Source organism: Lepidochelys kempii, chromosome 3, assembly GCF_965140265.1.
Source record: "Lepidochelys kempii isolate rLepKem1 chromosome 3, rLepKem1.hap2, whole genome shotgun sequence".
In the NCBI taxonomy this organism is placed as follows: Eukaryota; Metazoa; Chordata; order Testudines; family Cheloniidae; genus Lepidochelys; species Lepidochelys kempii.
In genome coordinates this window covers 92,482,867-92,497,743 of record NC_133258.1, presented here as the reverse complement: position 1 = coordinate 92,497,743, position 14,877 = coordinate 92,482,867, and the positions used below count along the sequence as shown (strand labels likewise).

Genomic DNA, 14,877 nt, shown 5'->3' with positions numbered 1-14,877 from the left:
CCTTCGGTTTCAAATAGAGTACTCATGAAAGATTACTCAATGTAACAGAAAGAGCAATAACAGTAGCTTGAATGAACATGTTGGCAAGATTCAACTTTGTTAGACAAACACCAGTCAGGGATAGTCCTTCCTCAGAGCAGGGGCCTGGACTAGATGACTTCTGGAGGTCCTTTCAAGCCCTACGGTTCTACGATTCTATACAGTTCTGCCAGTGCACTTCAACCCTCACTTGCAACTTCTGCTGCCCCAGTCCTTGGCCTCTTGTTCACAGTCTGTCTAGCTAATGCCCAAGTAGAACAAGGAGCACCGGAATAAGTACTGGGTCTATGCAGGGGGAGTGCAGGGGAGGACAGAAACTCTGGTGCTTCTGTGGAGCATCTTTTTCTTGCCCATCCAGCCATTGCAGGCATTAAACATTTATGTTTGCTTTTTTAAAATTATGTGAGAAACTGGTTAGTTTTTTGGGGTGGTTCACCAGAAATTATCTTATGAGAAAGCTGTCCCTACACAGATGTTTTGCAATGTGATTAATTTTAGGCCAGCTCTCATAATTTGTGAAAATCTGGTGACTGCATTTAATAATTAATGACAACCACAACAGCCACAGGAATAAAAGATAACTTTTAAATGGCACTTCCATCAGAGGATCTCAAAGGGTTTGTCTATGCAGCATTTTAAAACCCACAGCAATGAATCTGAGAGCCTGGGTCTACAGACTTGGGCTTGCAAGGCTAACACGATGGTGCTAAAAACAGCAGTGGGGACATTGTGGCTCAGGCTGTAGCTCAGGCTCTGAAGCCTAAATATCTACACTGTTGTTTTTAAGAGATGTAGCACAAGCCCTGCATGCCTGGGCTCTCAGACTCACTGCCACAGGCTTTAAAATGCTTAAGACATACCCAAAGTGTCTCATGAACAGCCTCACAATTTCTGCCAGGTAAATAAATATCATCATCCCCCTTTTACAGATAAGGAAAGAGGGGCAGAGAAGTTAAATTAGTCACAGTAAGCCAGCACCATTACTATAACCTTGGTCTCCTAATTCCAACCAGTAAGGCCTTGTCTACACTACAGAGTTTTGTCAACGGAAGTTACGCTGATGATCTAAAGGTGCTATAATTTCATCACCTGTGCATTTCACACAATGCTCTTTTTGACGGCAGAGGACATCCACAGTTGGTACACTAGCATCAATGGTGAGAGCAGTGCACTGTGGGTAGCTATCCCACTGTGCTACTCGCCATCTTCTGCAGCTAGGAGTTGTGGAATGGATCGCAGCACGTCATGGGTGTGAGCTCAACATCCCATCATGCATATTTCCATCCCATCATTCCATTGGCTTCCAACTGCATTTCACACATTTTTCAGTGCCCCTGTTTACTATGCACCCGCCATCTCTCTCTGAAAGGATGGATCCTGCACTGCTCTCTGTTGCAGTTATGAACACATCGCGGATGGTCCTGTAGTATATTATGAGCACCCAATCTGAACAGGAATCAGAGTTGTCTGACCTGCTCTATGTCATGGGAAGAAACAACACCAGATTACTTTTGGCATTTATGGAGCAGCTGCACATGGTGGACCGTTGATTTTGAGCTTGGGAAACATGCACTGAGTGGTGAGATCACATCATTATGCAGGTCTGGGTTAATGAGTAGTGGCTGCAGAAAGCCATCTTCCTGGAACTGTGTGCGGAGCGCATCTCAGCACTGTGGCACAAGGACACCAAAATAAGAGCAGCTCTCTTGGAGGACACGTGTGTAGCGACTGCTGTGCGGAAGTTGGCAACTCCAGACTGCTACCAGTCGGTCACAAATCAGTTTGGAGTCAGGAAGTCCACCACTGGGGCTGTGTTAATGCAAATGTGCAGGACCATTAATCACATTCTGCTATGAAGAACTGTGAGTCTTGGAGATGTGCGTGAAATAGTGGATGGCTTTGTGGCAATGGGATTCCCTAACTGCGGCAGGGCAATAGGTGGCAGGCATAACCCAATTTTGGCCCCAGTCCATCTTGCCATGGAGTACATCAACAGAAAAGGGTACTTCTCTATGGTATTTCAGATGCTTTTGGATCACCATAGGAATTTCACTAACATCAACGTGGGGTGGTCAGGGAAGGTGCATGATGCGTGCATCTTCAGGAACACTGTCCTGTATAGAAAGCTGCAACCAGGGACTTTCTTTCCAGACCAGAAGATTCCAACATAGGATGTTGAAACACCCACAGTGATCCTGGGAGACCCAGTATACTCCTTACTCCCATGGCATATGAAGTCTCACATGGGAAATCTGGACAGCAGCAAGGAGTGCTTCAACAACAGGCTGAGCAGACGCAAAATGACTGTAGAATTTGTGTTTGGCAGATTAAAAGCATACTGTAGCTGTCTTTATGGCAGGTTAGACCTAAATGAGGAAAATATTCCCAGGATCATAGCAGCCTGCTGTGTGCTCCATAATATTTGTTAGGCTCAGGGTGAAAAGTTTCCCCCAGGGTAACGCATGGAGGCCAATAACCTGCTGGCTGATTTTGAGCAGCCAGATACCAGGGCTATTGGAGGGGCACAACAGGAAGCTATTTGAATCAGGGAGGTTTTGAGGCACCATTCTGACAATCAGAACCAGAACTGTGTCTTTCTATACAGCACCCTGCCCTGCTTTATTAAGTTGCCACCTTGCATGAAAATTTCGATGATTCCTGCCCATGATCTGTAGTCTTTAAATGTGCTAGTTGCCACTGTGTATTAATTCCAGCAGCAACCACCATGTTTAGGAGACAAATAACAGTATGTTTTTATTAAATACCAATAAACAACACACACAAAACTCTTGGTGGAAAGGGAGATCACAGTGAAGGACAGTGTAGGCTCTCCGAGCAGTGTGTAACTCCAGCTATCATTTTGGAAGTTGTCTGAAGGGGTGGAGTGAATGGGGTACTGAGATGGGCCGGGAGGTTACAAGGAATGTGTGGGAGGAGTTTGGGGAGCACATAGCAAGCATTTCTGTATTGGCTGCAGGGGTGAGGGTGAGCATGCACGTGTTCTCCCTGAAACATGATTAGAGACTACAACATAGAATCATAGAAGATTAGGGTTGGACGAGACCTCAGGAGGCCATCTAGTCCTCTTTGCTCTTCCTTATCTGGCAGAGGCACTCTGCAGGTATGTAGAGGGTGGCCCTGAAGGCCACATCTGCAGAAGAACCAGAAACAATAAACAGAAGCATGATTGTTAGTGCGCTCACAGCATCAAATCATTATAGTAAAATGCACCTCTTTTTAAAATGCACCTCCCTTGGCAAGCACACAGCTCAGTGAACACCCTAAACATGCAGAGTTCGGCTAGGGGAAGGATACTAAACAAAGGGAAAAGCGTTTAGGCAGTTTTTAAAAAGGGATTACTGCAGGTGAGGAGAGACAAAATTGTAAATTCTTCTACCATTTTTCACAGGTGGGGGTCACTGAAGCTGATATTTCACTCCTGAGGGTAAGCCAGGATGCCAGGGTGCATCTTTTGCATGCGTGTGGCTTCAAACCAGGTCCCTATGCTTCTCTCCTGTGTGCCACTTTGGTCCCTGCACAAGTAAAAGTTTCATACAGTGGGGGGATGGAACAAAGAAGCTCTTCCAGGGAACCTCCAGTAGAGGATTGGTGAGTACCTAGAGACCTCCTAGAGAGCTCTCTGGAAGATTTCCATGAAATCTCGGTGTGCATTAACACACTGTTCTGCTACACTGCTTAGCTGCACAGGGGAATATGAAACATACGCAAACACAGCTAGTCTTGTATATTTCTATCTCTTCACCCACTTCTAGAATATAACAAAGCAAAGGACTGCTCGACCTGATATATATGAGCAGCATCAACTTAAAAAGATCACTTACCAGATCTCTCTCTCCTGCATCATGAGTGCCAGAGATGGCGTCTCCTGGGTCAAGAAGAGGTCCTCGTTCGCCACGGTACTGGATAACCTTGTCACTTGTCCCATCTCATCCTCCAACTCGACCTCCTCATCCATGACTTCATCCTCAGGGTTGAGTATGCTGTCCGCAGTCCCCAGCCCACTGAACTATCCACAGGGCTGTTGGTGGTGGAAGGGAGGTAGCTGCCAAAGATGGTGTCCAGCTTCTTGTAGAAGCATCAGGTCTTCGGCACAGCATCAGAGAGACGGTTTGATCATGAGAAATCTGATCACAGGTATAGAAGTTCCTATGTCTAGAGTGGAGCTGGGACTGCACAGCCTCTTCTCTCCACAGTGCCATCAGATTCAGCAATTCAGGTGTGCTCCAAGCGGAAGAGCATTTGCTGCGTGGCGTGCCATGGTCAATTGGGAAGATGTGATATGAACTGTCCATGCCAAGGAAACAGAAAGTGAAATTTCAAAAATTCTTGGTCCTTTAAAGGGGGAGGGACTGATGCCTGTTTACCGGGCGGCAGAGCAGTGGAGTTCAAACTGCTGACCAGAGCAGTCAGGATTGGCATTGTGGGACACCTCCTGGAGGCCATTTACAGTGACATAACCAAGCGCAGTGTCTACTACACTGACACTTTGTCAAAATAACTTGGCTGCATAAAGCTCTACACCTCTTGTCAAGGTGGTTTTTGTTTGTGTGCAAAGCAGGAGAGTTTTGTCAGTGGAAAGAGCATTGTAGTATGTACAGTTCTACTGTTATGTCAACAAAGGCTGACTTTTGTCAACAAAACTCTGTAGTGTAAACAAGGCCTAAAGAACACCACCACTTTTAGTGTCTCTTAAACTGCTGAGTATGTTCTCATTTTCTCCTATTTCTGTGGCCTGTTGAATAGCCTGCTGCATAGAGTTACATTATCATTAGAAAGTGAAAGAGTTTATTTACAGAATTATAATGCAATATAAGCACAAAATTTCACAGAGTATAACTCAGGTCTCAAGGATCAGGAACAGAAGAAATGTTTTGGAGTACATGAGATACAGGTTCAAATGTACACTTATGCTACACTGGTAGTGTTGTTTAATTTTAGATCGCTCCCTTTTAGTGTCTTAATTTTGCTCTACAGACCTGATTATTATACTCAAGGCTAAGTGAATCTACATTCAGATGCAGGCTTCCAGGGGGCACTACATTAATCTTCAGTGCTATTCTGTCCTTTTCCTCCTTTTGTTCTTTACAAACTTTTTTAGTTTTAAAAGCTACCTGCCAAGATTATACTAAAAAAAAATCAGAATTTGTTTACAAAATCCCTAACTAAGTCAAACATATAGGCCATGTCTACACTTACTGGGGATCGATGCTGCTGCAATCTATGCAGAGGGGGTCGATTTAGCAGATCTAGTGAAGACTGACTAAATCAACCACAGAGCACTGTCCGGTCGACTCTGGTACTCCACAGGAAAGAGAATAAGGTAAGTCTCCGGGAGAGCATGTCCTGTCAACACGGCATGGTGTAGAAACTGCAGTAAGTCAACCAAAGCTACATAACTTAGGTCAACTTGTCCCAGTAGTGTAGACAAGGCCATAGATGGCTATTTTAAAATGTGGTTAGCACTAGAGCTTGCAAATAACTGGTTTTGGGGGTTTGCTGAAAAATCAGGGGGAAAAATTGATTTGACCCAAACCAAAGCTGAACATTCAAATAAACTTCAGCAAATTAGAAAAATCAGCAAAACATGTATTCAACCTGAAATGAACCATTTCATTTCTTGGTACTTTTTAACATAAAAGAAAAGGAAATAAAAGGCTAGATTCACAAAACAGCTGGAGGAGAAACTGCCACTGCCTCCCTTCTAACTTTTAGCGCAGTGGTCAAGGCACTAACTTGGACATGGGTGACACTAGTTCTATTTCCCTCTCCTCCTGAAGTGGAGCAGATACATGAACTTGGGTCTCCCATGGAAGTCTCCCCTCACCATCAGGCTATAGAGTCATTCTCACTCTCTTCTTTGTCCCAATCACTATACAAGTATTTTATACACCATCATGTCCTCTTCTAGCCATTTTGTGAATGGCATTTAAATCCCCAAAATAAAATAAAGTACTGTTTTGGTTGAAACAATTCAGGGAATTTGTGTAAATTCAAAAATAGTTTCAGATTGACCAAAACTGCATTTTTCAGTAAATAAACTATTTGGTTGAAAAATTTCACCCAGCTCTAATTAGCACTAATTCAGTAACATTAGAGCCAATCATTAACCCACTAGAATCTCAGCTCCAGATTTCCTGCTGGCTATTTCAGAGCAAGTGACATCACAGCCATCACAATCATAAGGCAGTACATTGGAAAAGCTAAGAAACTTTCTGGGCAATTCCTGCTGCTACTGCTAAAGTATTGGCAAAATTCCCATTGACGTCAATGGCAGCAGGAGAAGGCTGGAACACCTTCTTTCTCAGCAATGTCCTTTTGGACTAAAATTAATCAAACATAATTTCAGCCCTCAAATGAACATCATTTTTAGGGTGACCACATTTCCGAAAAGGGAAAATGGGACACCGCCTAGGGCTAGCCAACACCCGTGCGGGGCTGGAGTGGCCCGAGATACTCGCCTGAGCCCTCCCTCTCCTCATGTGGGGCTGTTGTTTCCCCCCACACGTTCCTTTGCACCCCACTAGGGGTTGTAATCCACTCTTTTGGCAAAACTGGGCAACCGATCATCAGCTGGCAAGAGCAAACGGGACAAATGCAGGTTTTGCCAAAAAAGTCAGCATGGCCGGGACAGGGTTTAGCAAAGGGACTACCCCGACCAAAACAGGACATATGGTCACCCTATGTTTTTCTTGATAGTTTCAACAAAAGTGGGTTGAGTGGCTATTGAACATGAAAGGATGCATGTGTGCATTTAAATAAAAGTAACTCAGAAACTAGCTAATTATTCCACTTACAGGTTTAGGCCCAGATTTTTAGGTATTTAAGCACCTATAGAAACAGAATGGTTCCTAGTGGGATTTTCACATGAGAGTTAGGCACCCAGGCACTTTTGAAAATCCCACAGGTGCCTGTCTTTAAAAATCTGGCTGTTAATCCCTAATGACAATAGGTGCCTTAGACATTTATGAAGACATGTGGTTCACAAATTATTAAAAGTTCTAAGTGTGGCCACTAATTTTTATTAATGCTTTTGAATGTGAAAATTAATTTTCATTAATGTTTTTGAATTACTAAATCCAGAGCTCAGCGTCTGACCAGCGCAGCCAAGCCAGTCACTGGGCAGATGCATGAAATAGCTGGGGAGTGACAAGAAATATTCCCCTTTAGGGTGGGGAGCATCAGCTGAGCCATTCTTTGAAGGCTACTTCAGTCAAATGACTAACATAACCTCTACTGACTCTCCATGGAGCAATGGAGAATCTGAATCTGTGCCCAATTCTTCCCCTTGTCTAATGATATGAACTTCCTGTAGCTTTGGCATTGACAGCACCATCCAAGATGCCCCTAGTGCCTTCTCTTCAACAGCTATTTTAGGGGACCAGAGACAGAATTAATTCCTCATAACAAAGGAACTCAGTATCCTAACATCACAGTGAAAATGAAATATTCTTTACATGGGCCTAGAGACTATAAATGGATTGACTTGCAAGACTTTTAGCAGCCTTTTGGGAAGAAGGTCACTTAAGTCCTACATAAAGATTCATGGTCTTTTGGTGTTCTCTTTTTCCTCTCATTAGAAAGGTTTTTTTCTCCTGTTTTGAATTCCAGAGTCATCCTACTGGTACCTAGCTCATCATCAGAGTTCAAGTACTGTGCTCTATCATGTCTGTCAATAAATCCTATTCTCTTTGGACAGTAATCTTCATCTGGCCCAGAGGATATGTCCTAATTCACATTCTTCTCCTTCAGTGTTAGAGCCATCCAGGACATTGGATATATACAGCCCTCTTTCCATGACATGACTTTAATCTCCCCTGTTCTAAAGATAATGATCATATATCCATCACCTACATCTGATTTGCCATCCTCAGTAACTTAATTTCCCATTCCAAGCCAGAAGGGTTTAATTTCCTTCTTCATTGATCTCTTGCTCTTGTAGTGTAGGGGGAAACTTTGAGAAAATTAATTTAACATCTTTCACTGTGTGGTATGTTTCTTTTTCTTTTTCTTTTCTTTCTTTTTTTTGAGGGGGGCATTTTTGCTGTTGATTACTTCATCAATATTATCATGTATTCTGTTTTATTTAAACTTTTTGCTACAATTTATATTTGTCATGCATATTCAGTGTTTCTGCTATGAACTGTTTCATTTCTCTTCAAGAAAATAATGTTTCATTCTTCATCATCTATCTAGTTAATTTATCAACACTAATATTTACTTGCCTTTGAGCCTTATCTTCCTGACGTCATAACTTTTGTTTTGTTGATAGCTAGTTTGCAGTTTTGATTTCAAAATTACTGTATGTCATCAGCACTAATGTCACTTGATTGAGTGCATCAAGTGCATTTATCTGCTTCACTGATCCTGCCTCCATCTTTGGTTAATGCATCATTCTCTGTAGGGACAGACTGATTCAAGTAGTAATCATTTACCAAATAAATTATTGCTGTGCCTCATTGATAGCGTGCCTTGAGCCATTTCAATTTAACATTTAGAAAGTTCAGCTCTCAGTCTTATGTTTACACACTTTCTTTGTGTCATTATATAATATTCCTTTCTATGGAGAGTGGAACCCAGAAAAGAATGAGTGTTAGCTTATTTTTTAAAAAAAAATTGCGGTGTTTTGCAAGTTATTAGACATATATTTACAATTTCAAAGAGTTAGTTGAACAATTCCTTCTAATAAGAAGATTAGGTTTAAGGCTGTGTTAGTGATTCCTATAATTTCCATTTAAAAAATCATGACTTTTAGGGGTGGTTCCATAAAAAGCAATGATATTTTGCATCCCAGTCTTCCCACTGCTGAACAGGATTCTTCCACAAATTTATTATAAGTTTGGATATTTTTGGTGGGGTTTTTAATGTCAGATACTTTTTCAATGGAATTTTTGAAGGCTCTGGAGCAGTTTATCAGCACAAGTCCAATTAATGCTAAGTCACTTGGGTGCTTTTGAAAATCCTACCATTAAACTTTTAATGAACAACTATTTACTTTTTTCTAATGGTTAATAACTAATTATGTTGACTCATTAAGGCATGATTATCTGTTGGGTTTTTTTGTTGTTGTTGTTTTTACTATTAGGAAAGTGCAGACAGAGTTAAAGACACATCTGGGTTTTTAATTATTATTTTAGCTAACCAATATTTCCTCTATAGACTGTCCTCATAACTTTTTAATTACTCTCTTTGATGCTTTTACTTAATGTAATATTGCCGTGTCCTCTGATCAAGGTATGAAAAACTTTACCTCCTGGTACTGTTTGCTGCTGAACTTCAAAGAAGGTTAGGAGGTAGTCTTTCTCTGTCCACCTCTACTGTGGACCTCATCAGTCCCAAGACATTGAATACAAATACCTCGGATTGCAGGTATTCGGTGATCCCAGAGGATGAAAGTGCTAGTATTGTACCTGTGCATCTCATGCACAGTTGTTATTATTTATTTATATCACGGTATCACCTAGAAACCACAACCAAGACTGGCCTTATTGGGCTAGGCTCTGTACAAGTACATAGTAAGTGACAGTTCTTGTCTGAAAAAGTTTACGATCTACATTGGTAAGACTTCAGTGGGTGAAAGGAGAAACAGAAGTGCCTTGCCCAAGCTCACCCAGCAGGTCAGTGGCAGAACAAGGAATGCAATGCAGGTCTTTTAACTCCCAGTCCAATCGCCTTATTCACTAGACCATGCTGACACTCTGTGGAATCATGGCCTCCAAGGCACGTTGCAACTAAAATAGCTCGAATGATAGGTTGTAACCTGCAGCCCCATCTACAGAAAGGCAAAAGGAGTCACTGCCAGCCTCACCTGCAAGGGAAGCAGAGCCATTTCCATCATCCTTCTTTCCTTTTTCAGGAAGTGTTATTGATCTGCAGCCCTCCTCAGGACAGTGCAGAAAAGTGTGAAAATTCCTTATTTGTAGAGCTGGAAATTCCAATATTTCAAAATTTGTTTTCATCCTGAATTGAAACAGAAGGTTGAATTACAATACATTTTTTTTCTTCTGAATGAAAATTCAAAAAAAAAATTCCTTTTGGAAATGTCAAAACATCTTGTTTTGGCATTTTCAATAGAAATGAAACATACCAACATTCCCAAATCAACATTACATTTTGATTTGTTAGACTGACTTGAAACATTTTGTTTTGCTTGGGATGATATTAATCTGTTTCCCCCTCAGTTATTACAGTTCCTCATGCTCACACTCTCTTAGGCCAGACTTCCCAGCTGTACTTTTATCCTGAAAAATTGATTTTGGGATACTGCTATAATAATCTGCCTATCACCTCCTTAGTCTGTTCTTCTTGCGGTAAAAGTTTCCAGGGTTGTTAAGGAAACACTAAAGGATAGGGATATAACTTTCCAATAAAGTAATTGACAAAAAGTATTCTTTCCAAAAACAAAGTCACTTTTATTAATGTAACTAATAATCCCTAATACAATGTATCCTAAAAGTCCTAAACAAAACAAAATCCCTGAGACACAAATGCCTTATTGCAAGATTGTCAAGGTTCCTCCCCTACTCTGAACTCTAGGGTACAGATGTGGGGATCTGCATGAAAACCTCCTAAGCTTACTTTTACCAGCTTAGGTTAAAACTTCCCCAAGGTACAAATTAATTTTATCCTTTGTCCCTGGATCTCCACTGCCACCACCAAACTCTAACTGGGTTTACTGGGAAACGTAGTTTGGACACGTCTTTCCCCACAAAATCCTCCCAACCCTTGCACCCCACTTCCTGGGAAAGGTTTGGTAAAAATCCTCACCAATTTGCTTAGGTGACCACGACCCAAACCCTTGAATCTGAGAACAATAAAAAAGCATTCAGTTTTCTTACAAGAAGACTTTTAATAGAAGTAAAGGAATCACCTCTGTAAAATCAGGATGGTAGATACCTTACGGGGTAATTAGATTCAAAACATAGAGAATCCCTCTAGGCAAAACCTTAAGTTACAAAAAAGACACACAGACAGGAATAGGTTTCAGAGTAACAGCCGTGTTAGTCTGTATTCGTAAAAAGAAAAGGAGTACTTGTGGCACCTTAGAGACTAACCAATTTATTTGAGCATGAGCTTTCGTGAGCTACAGCTCACTTCATCGGATGCATACCGTGGAAACTGCAGCAGACTTTATATACACACAGAGATCATAAAACAATACCTCCTCCCACCCCACTGTCCTGCTGGTAATAGCTTATCTAAAGTGATCATCAGGTTGGGCCATTTCCAGCACAAATCCAGGTTTTCTCACCCTCCACCCCCACACACAAATTCACTCTCCTGCTGGTGATAGCCCATCCAAAGTGACAACTCTTTACACAATGTGCATGATAATCAAGTTGGGCCATTTCCTGCACAAATCCAGGTTCTCTCACCCCCTCACCCCCCTCCCAAAAACCACACACACAAACTCACTATCCTGCTGGTAATAGCTCATCCAAAGTGACCACTCTCCCTACAGTGTGCATGATAATCAAGGTGGGCCATTTCCAGCACAAATCCAGGTTTTCTCACCCCCCCCCCACCCCCATACACACACAAACTCACTCTCCTGCTGGTAATAGCTCATCCAAACTGACCACTCTCCAAGTTTAAATCCAAGTTAAACCAGAACATCTGGAGGGAGGGGGTAGGAAAAAACAAGGGAAAATAGGCTACCTTGCATAATGACTTAGCCACTCCCAGTCTCTATTTAAGCCTAAATTGATAGTATCCAATTTGCAAATGAATTCCAATTCAGCAGTTTCTTGCTGGAGTCTGGATTTGAAGTGTTTTTGTTTTAAGATAGCGACCTTCATGTCTGTGATTGCGTGACCAGAGAGATTGAAGGTTCTCCGACTGGTTTATGAATGTTATAATTCTTGACATCTGATTTGTGTCCATTTATTCTTTTACGTAGAGACTGTCCAGTTTGACCAATGTAAATGGCAGAGGGGCATTGCTGGCACATGATGGCATATATCGCATTGGTGGATGTGCAGGTGAACGAGCCTCTGATAGTGTGGCTGATGTTATTAGGCCCTGTAATGGTGTCCCCTGAATAGATATGTGGGCACAATTGGCAACGGGCTTTGTTGCAAGGATAAGTTCCTGGGTTAGTGGTTCTGTTGTGTGGTATGTGGTTGTTGGTGAGTATTTGCTTCAGGTTGCAGGGCTGTCTGTAGGCAAGGACTGGCCTGTCTCCGAAGATGTATGAGAGTGTTGGATCATCCTTTAGGATAGGTTGTAGATCCTTAATAATGCGTTGGAGGGGTTTTAGTTGGGGGCTGAAGGTGACGGCTAGTGGCGTTCTGTTATTTTCTTTGTTAGGCCTGTCCTGTAGTAGGTAACTTCTGGGAACTCTTCTGGCTCTATCAATCTGTTTCTTTACTTCCGCAGGTGGGTATTGTAGTTGTAAAAAAGCTTGACAGAGATCTTGTAGGTGTTTGTCTCTGTCTGAGGGGTTGGAGCAAATGCGGTTGTATCGCAGAGCTTGGCTGTAGACGATGGATCGTGTGGTGTGGTCAGGGTGAAAGCTGGAGGCATGCAGGTAGGAATAGCGGTCAGTAGGTTTCCGGTATAGGGTGGTGTTTATGTGACCATTGTTTATTAGCACTGTAGTGTCCAGGAAGTGGATCTCTTGTGTGGACTGGACCAGGCTGAGGTTGGTGGTGGGATGGAAATTGTTGAAATCATGGTGGAATTCCTCAATGGCTTCTTTTCAATGGGTCCAGATGATGAAGATGTCATCAATATAGCGCAAGTAGAGTAGGGGCTTTAGGGGACGAGAGCTGAGGAAGCGTTGTTCTAAATCAGCCATAAAAATGTTGGCATACTGTGGGGCCATGCGGGTACCCATAGCAGTGCTGCTGATCTGAAGGCATACATTGTCCCCAAATGTGAAATAGTTATGGGTAAGGACAAAGTCACAAAGTTCAGCCACGAGGTTAGCTGTGACATTATCGGGGATAGTGTTCCTGATGGCTTGTAGTCCATCTTTGTGTGGAATGTTGGTGTAGAGGGCTTCTACATCCATAGTGGCCAGGATGGTGTTATCAGGAAGATCACCGATGGATTGAAGTTTCCTCAGGAAGTCAGTGGTGTCTTGAAGGTAGCTGGGAGTGCTGGTAGCGTAGGGCCTGAGGAGGGAATCTACATAGCCAGACAATCCTGCTGTCAGGGTGCCAATGCCTGAGATGATGGGGCGCCCAGGATTTCCAGGTTTATGGATCTTGGGTAGTAGATAGAATATCCCAGGTCGGGGTTCCAGGGGTGTGTCTGTGCGGATTTGATCTTGTGCTTTTTCAGGAAGTTTCTTGAGCAAATGCTGTAGTTGCTTTTGGTAACTCTCAGTGGGATCATAGGGTAATGGCTTGTAGAAACTCGTGTTGGAGAGCTGCCGAGCAGCCTCTTGTTCATATTCCGACCTATTCATGATGACAACAGCACCTCCTTTGTCAGCCTTTTTGATTATGATGTCAGAGTTGTTTCTGAGGCTGTGGATGGCATTGCGTTCCGCATGGCTGAGGTTATTGGGCAAGTGATGCTGCTTTTCCACAATTTCAGCCCGTGCACGTCGGCGGAAGCACTCTATGTAGAAGTCCAGTCTGCTGTTTCAACCTTCAGGAGGAATTCTATTCAGCACAGTTCTTTTCTCAGCCATTTAAAGAAATCATAATCTAACACATACCTAGCTAGATTACTTACTAAAGTTCTAAGACTCCATTCCTGGTCTATCCCCAGCAAAAGCAGCATACAGACAGACCCAGACCCTTTGTTTCTCTCCCTCCTCCCAGCTTTTGAAAGTATTTTGTCTCCTCATTGGTCATTTTGGTCAGGTGCCAGTGAGGTTACCTTTAGCTTCTTAACCCTTTACAGGTGAGAGGATTTTTCCTCTGTTCAGGAGGGATTTTAAAGGGGTTTACCTAAACCTTTATATTTATGACAAAGATAAAGAGCATTCAAACTACAAAAGCATATAGTTTCAATGATTCTAAGTGAAGCGATTTGATACAAGTGGCTCGTTTGTAACAAATAGCTGACAGCAGTTCTTAAATTATTCTTTTAGTTTTACATAAATAAAATACAGTTAAACCCACACACATTTCAAGAATACACATATTAAATACTATGCTAAACTATACTATACTAAAAATTATATAAAAAATTGGCAAGCTTACTTTATACATCCATTGGTATTCCTTTAAAATCACAGTTGCTGCCTTGTAAATCTTTAATCACTATTGCTAGGGCCCTACCAAATTCATGACCATGAAAAACATGTCATGGACCACGAAATCTGGTCTCCCCTTGTGAAATCTGGTCTTTTTTGTGCTTTTACCCTATACTAAACAGATTTCACGGGGAGACCAATGTTTCTCAAACTGAGGGTCCTGACCCAAAAGGGAGTTGCAGGGAGGAGAAAAGGTTATTTTAGGGGCATCACGGTATTGCCACCCTTACTTCTGCACTGACTTCAGAGCTGGGCAGCCAGAGAGCAGCGGCTGTTGGCCAGGTGCTCAGCTTTGCAGGCAGCACCCTACAAGCGGCAACACAGAAATAAGGGTGGCAATACCATACCATGCCACCCTTACTTCTGCGCTGCTGCTGGCAGTGTCTCTGCCTTCAGAGCTGGGTTCCCACCCAACAGCTGCTGCTCTCTAGCTGCTCAGCTCCCCCTCCTCCAACTCCTTTATGGGTCAGAACCCTACAATTACAACACCATGAAATTTCAGATTTAAAGAGCTGAAATCATGGAATTTATGATTTTTTAAATCCTATAACTGTGAAATTGATGAAAATGGACCATGAATTTGGTAGGGTCCTAACTATTGCTGTTCA

General features: G+C 42.4%; 1 long non-coding RNA gene across 1 annotated transcript; it reads right to left on the bottom strand.

Annotated features, from left to right (window-relative positions):
- Positions 1–2,868: 2,868 nt before the first annotated feature.
- LOC140908230 (uncharacterized) lies at positions 2,869–9,987 on the bottom strand. The gene is made up of 3 exons (XR_012157811.1): positions 9,866–9,987; positions 3,882–4,344; positions 2,869–3,190 (listed from the first exon to the last, which is right to left on the bottom strand). It is a non-coding gene; the product is annotated as an uncharacterized lncRNA (long non-coding RNA).
- Between the last annotated feature and the right edge of the window lie 4,890 nt (positions 9,988–14,877).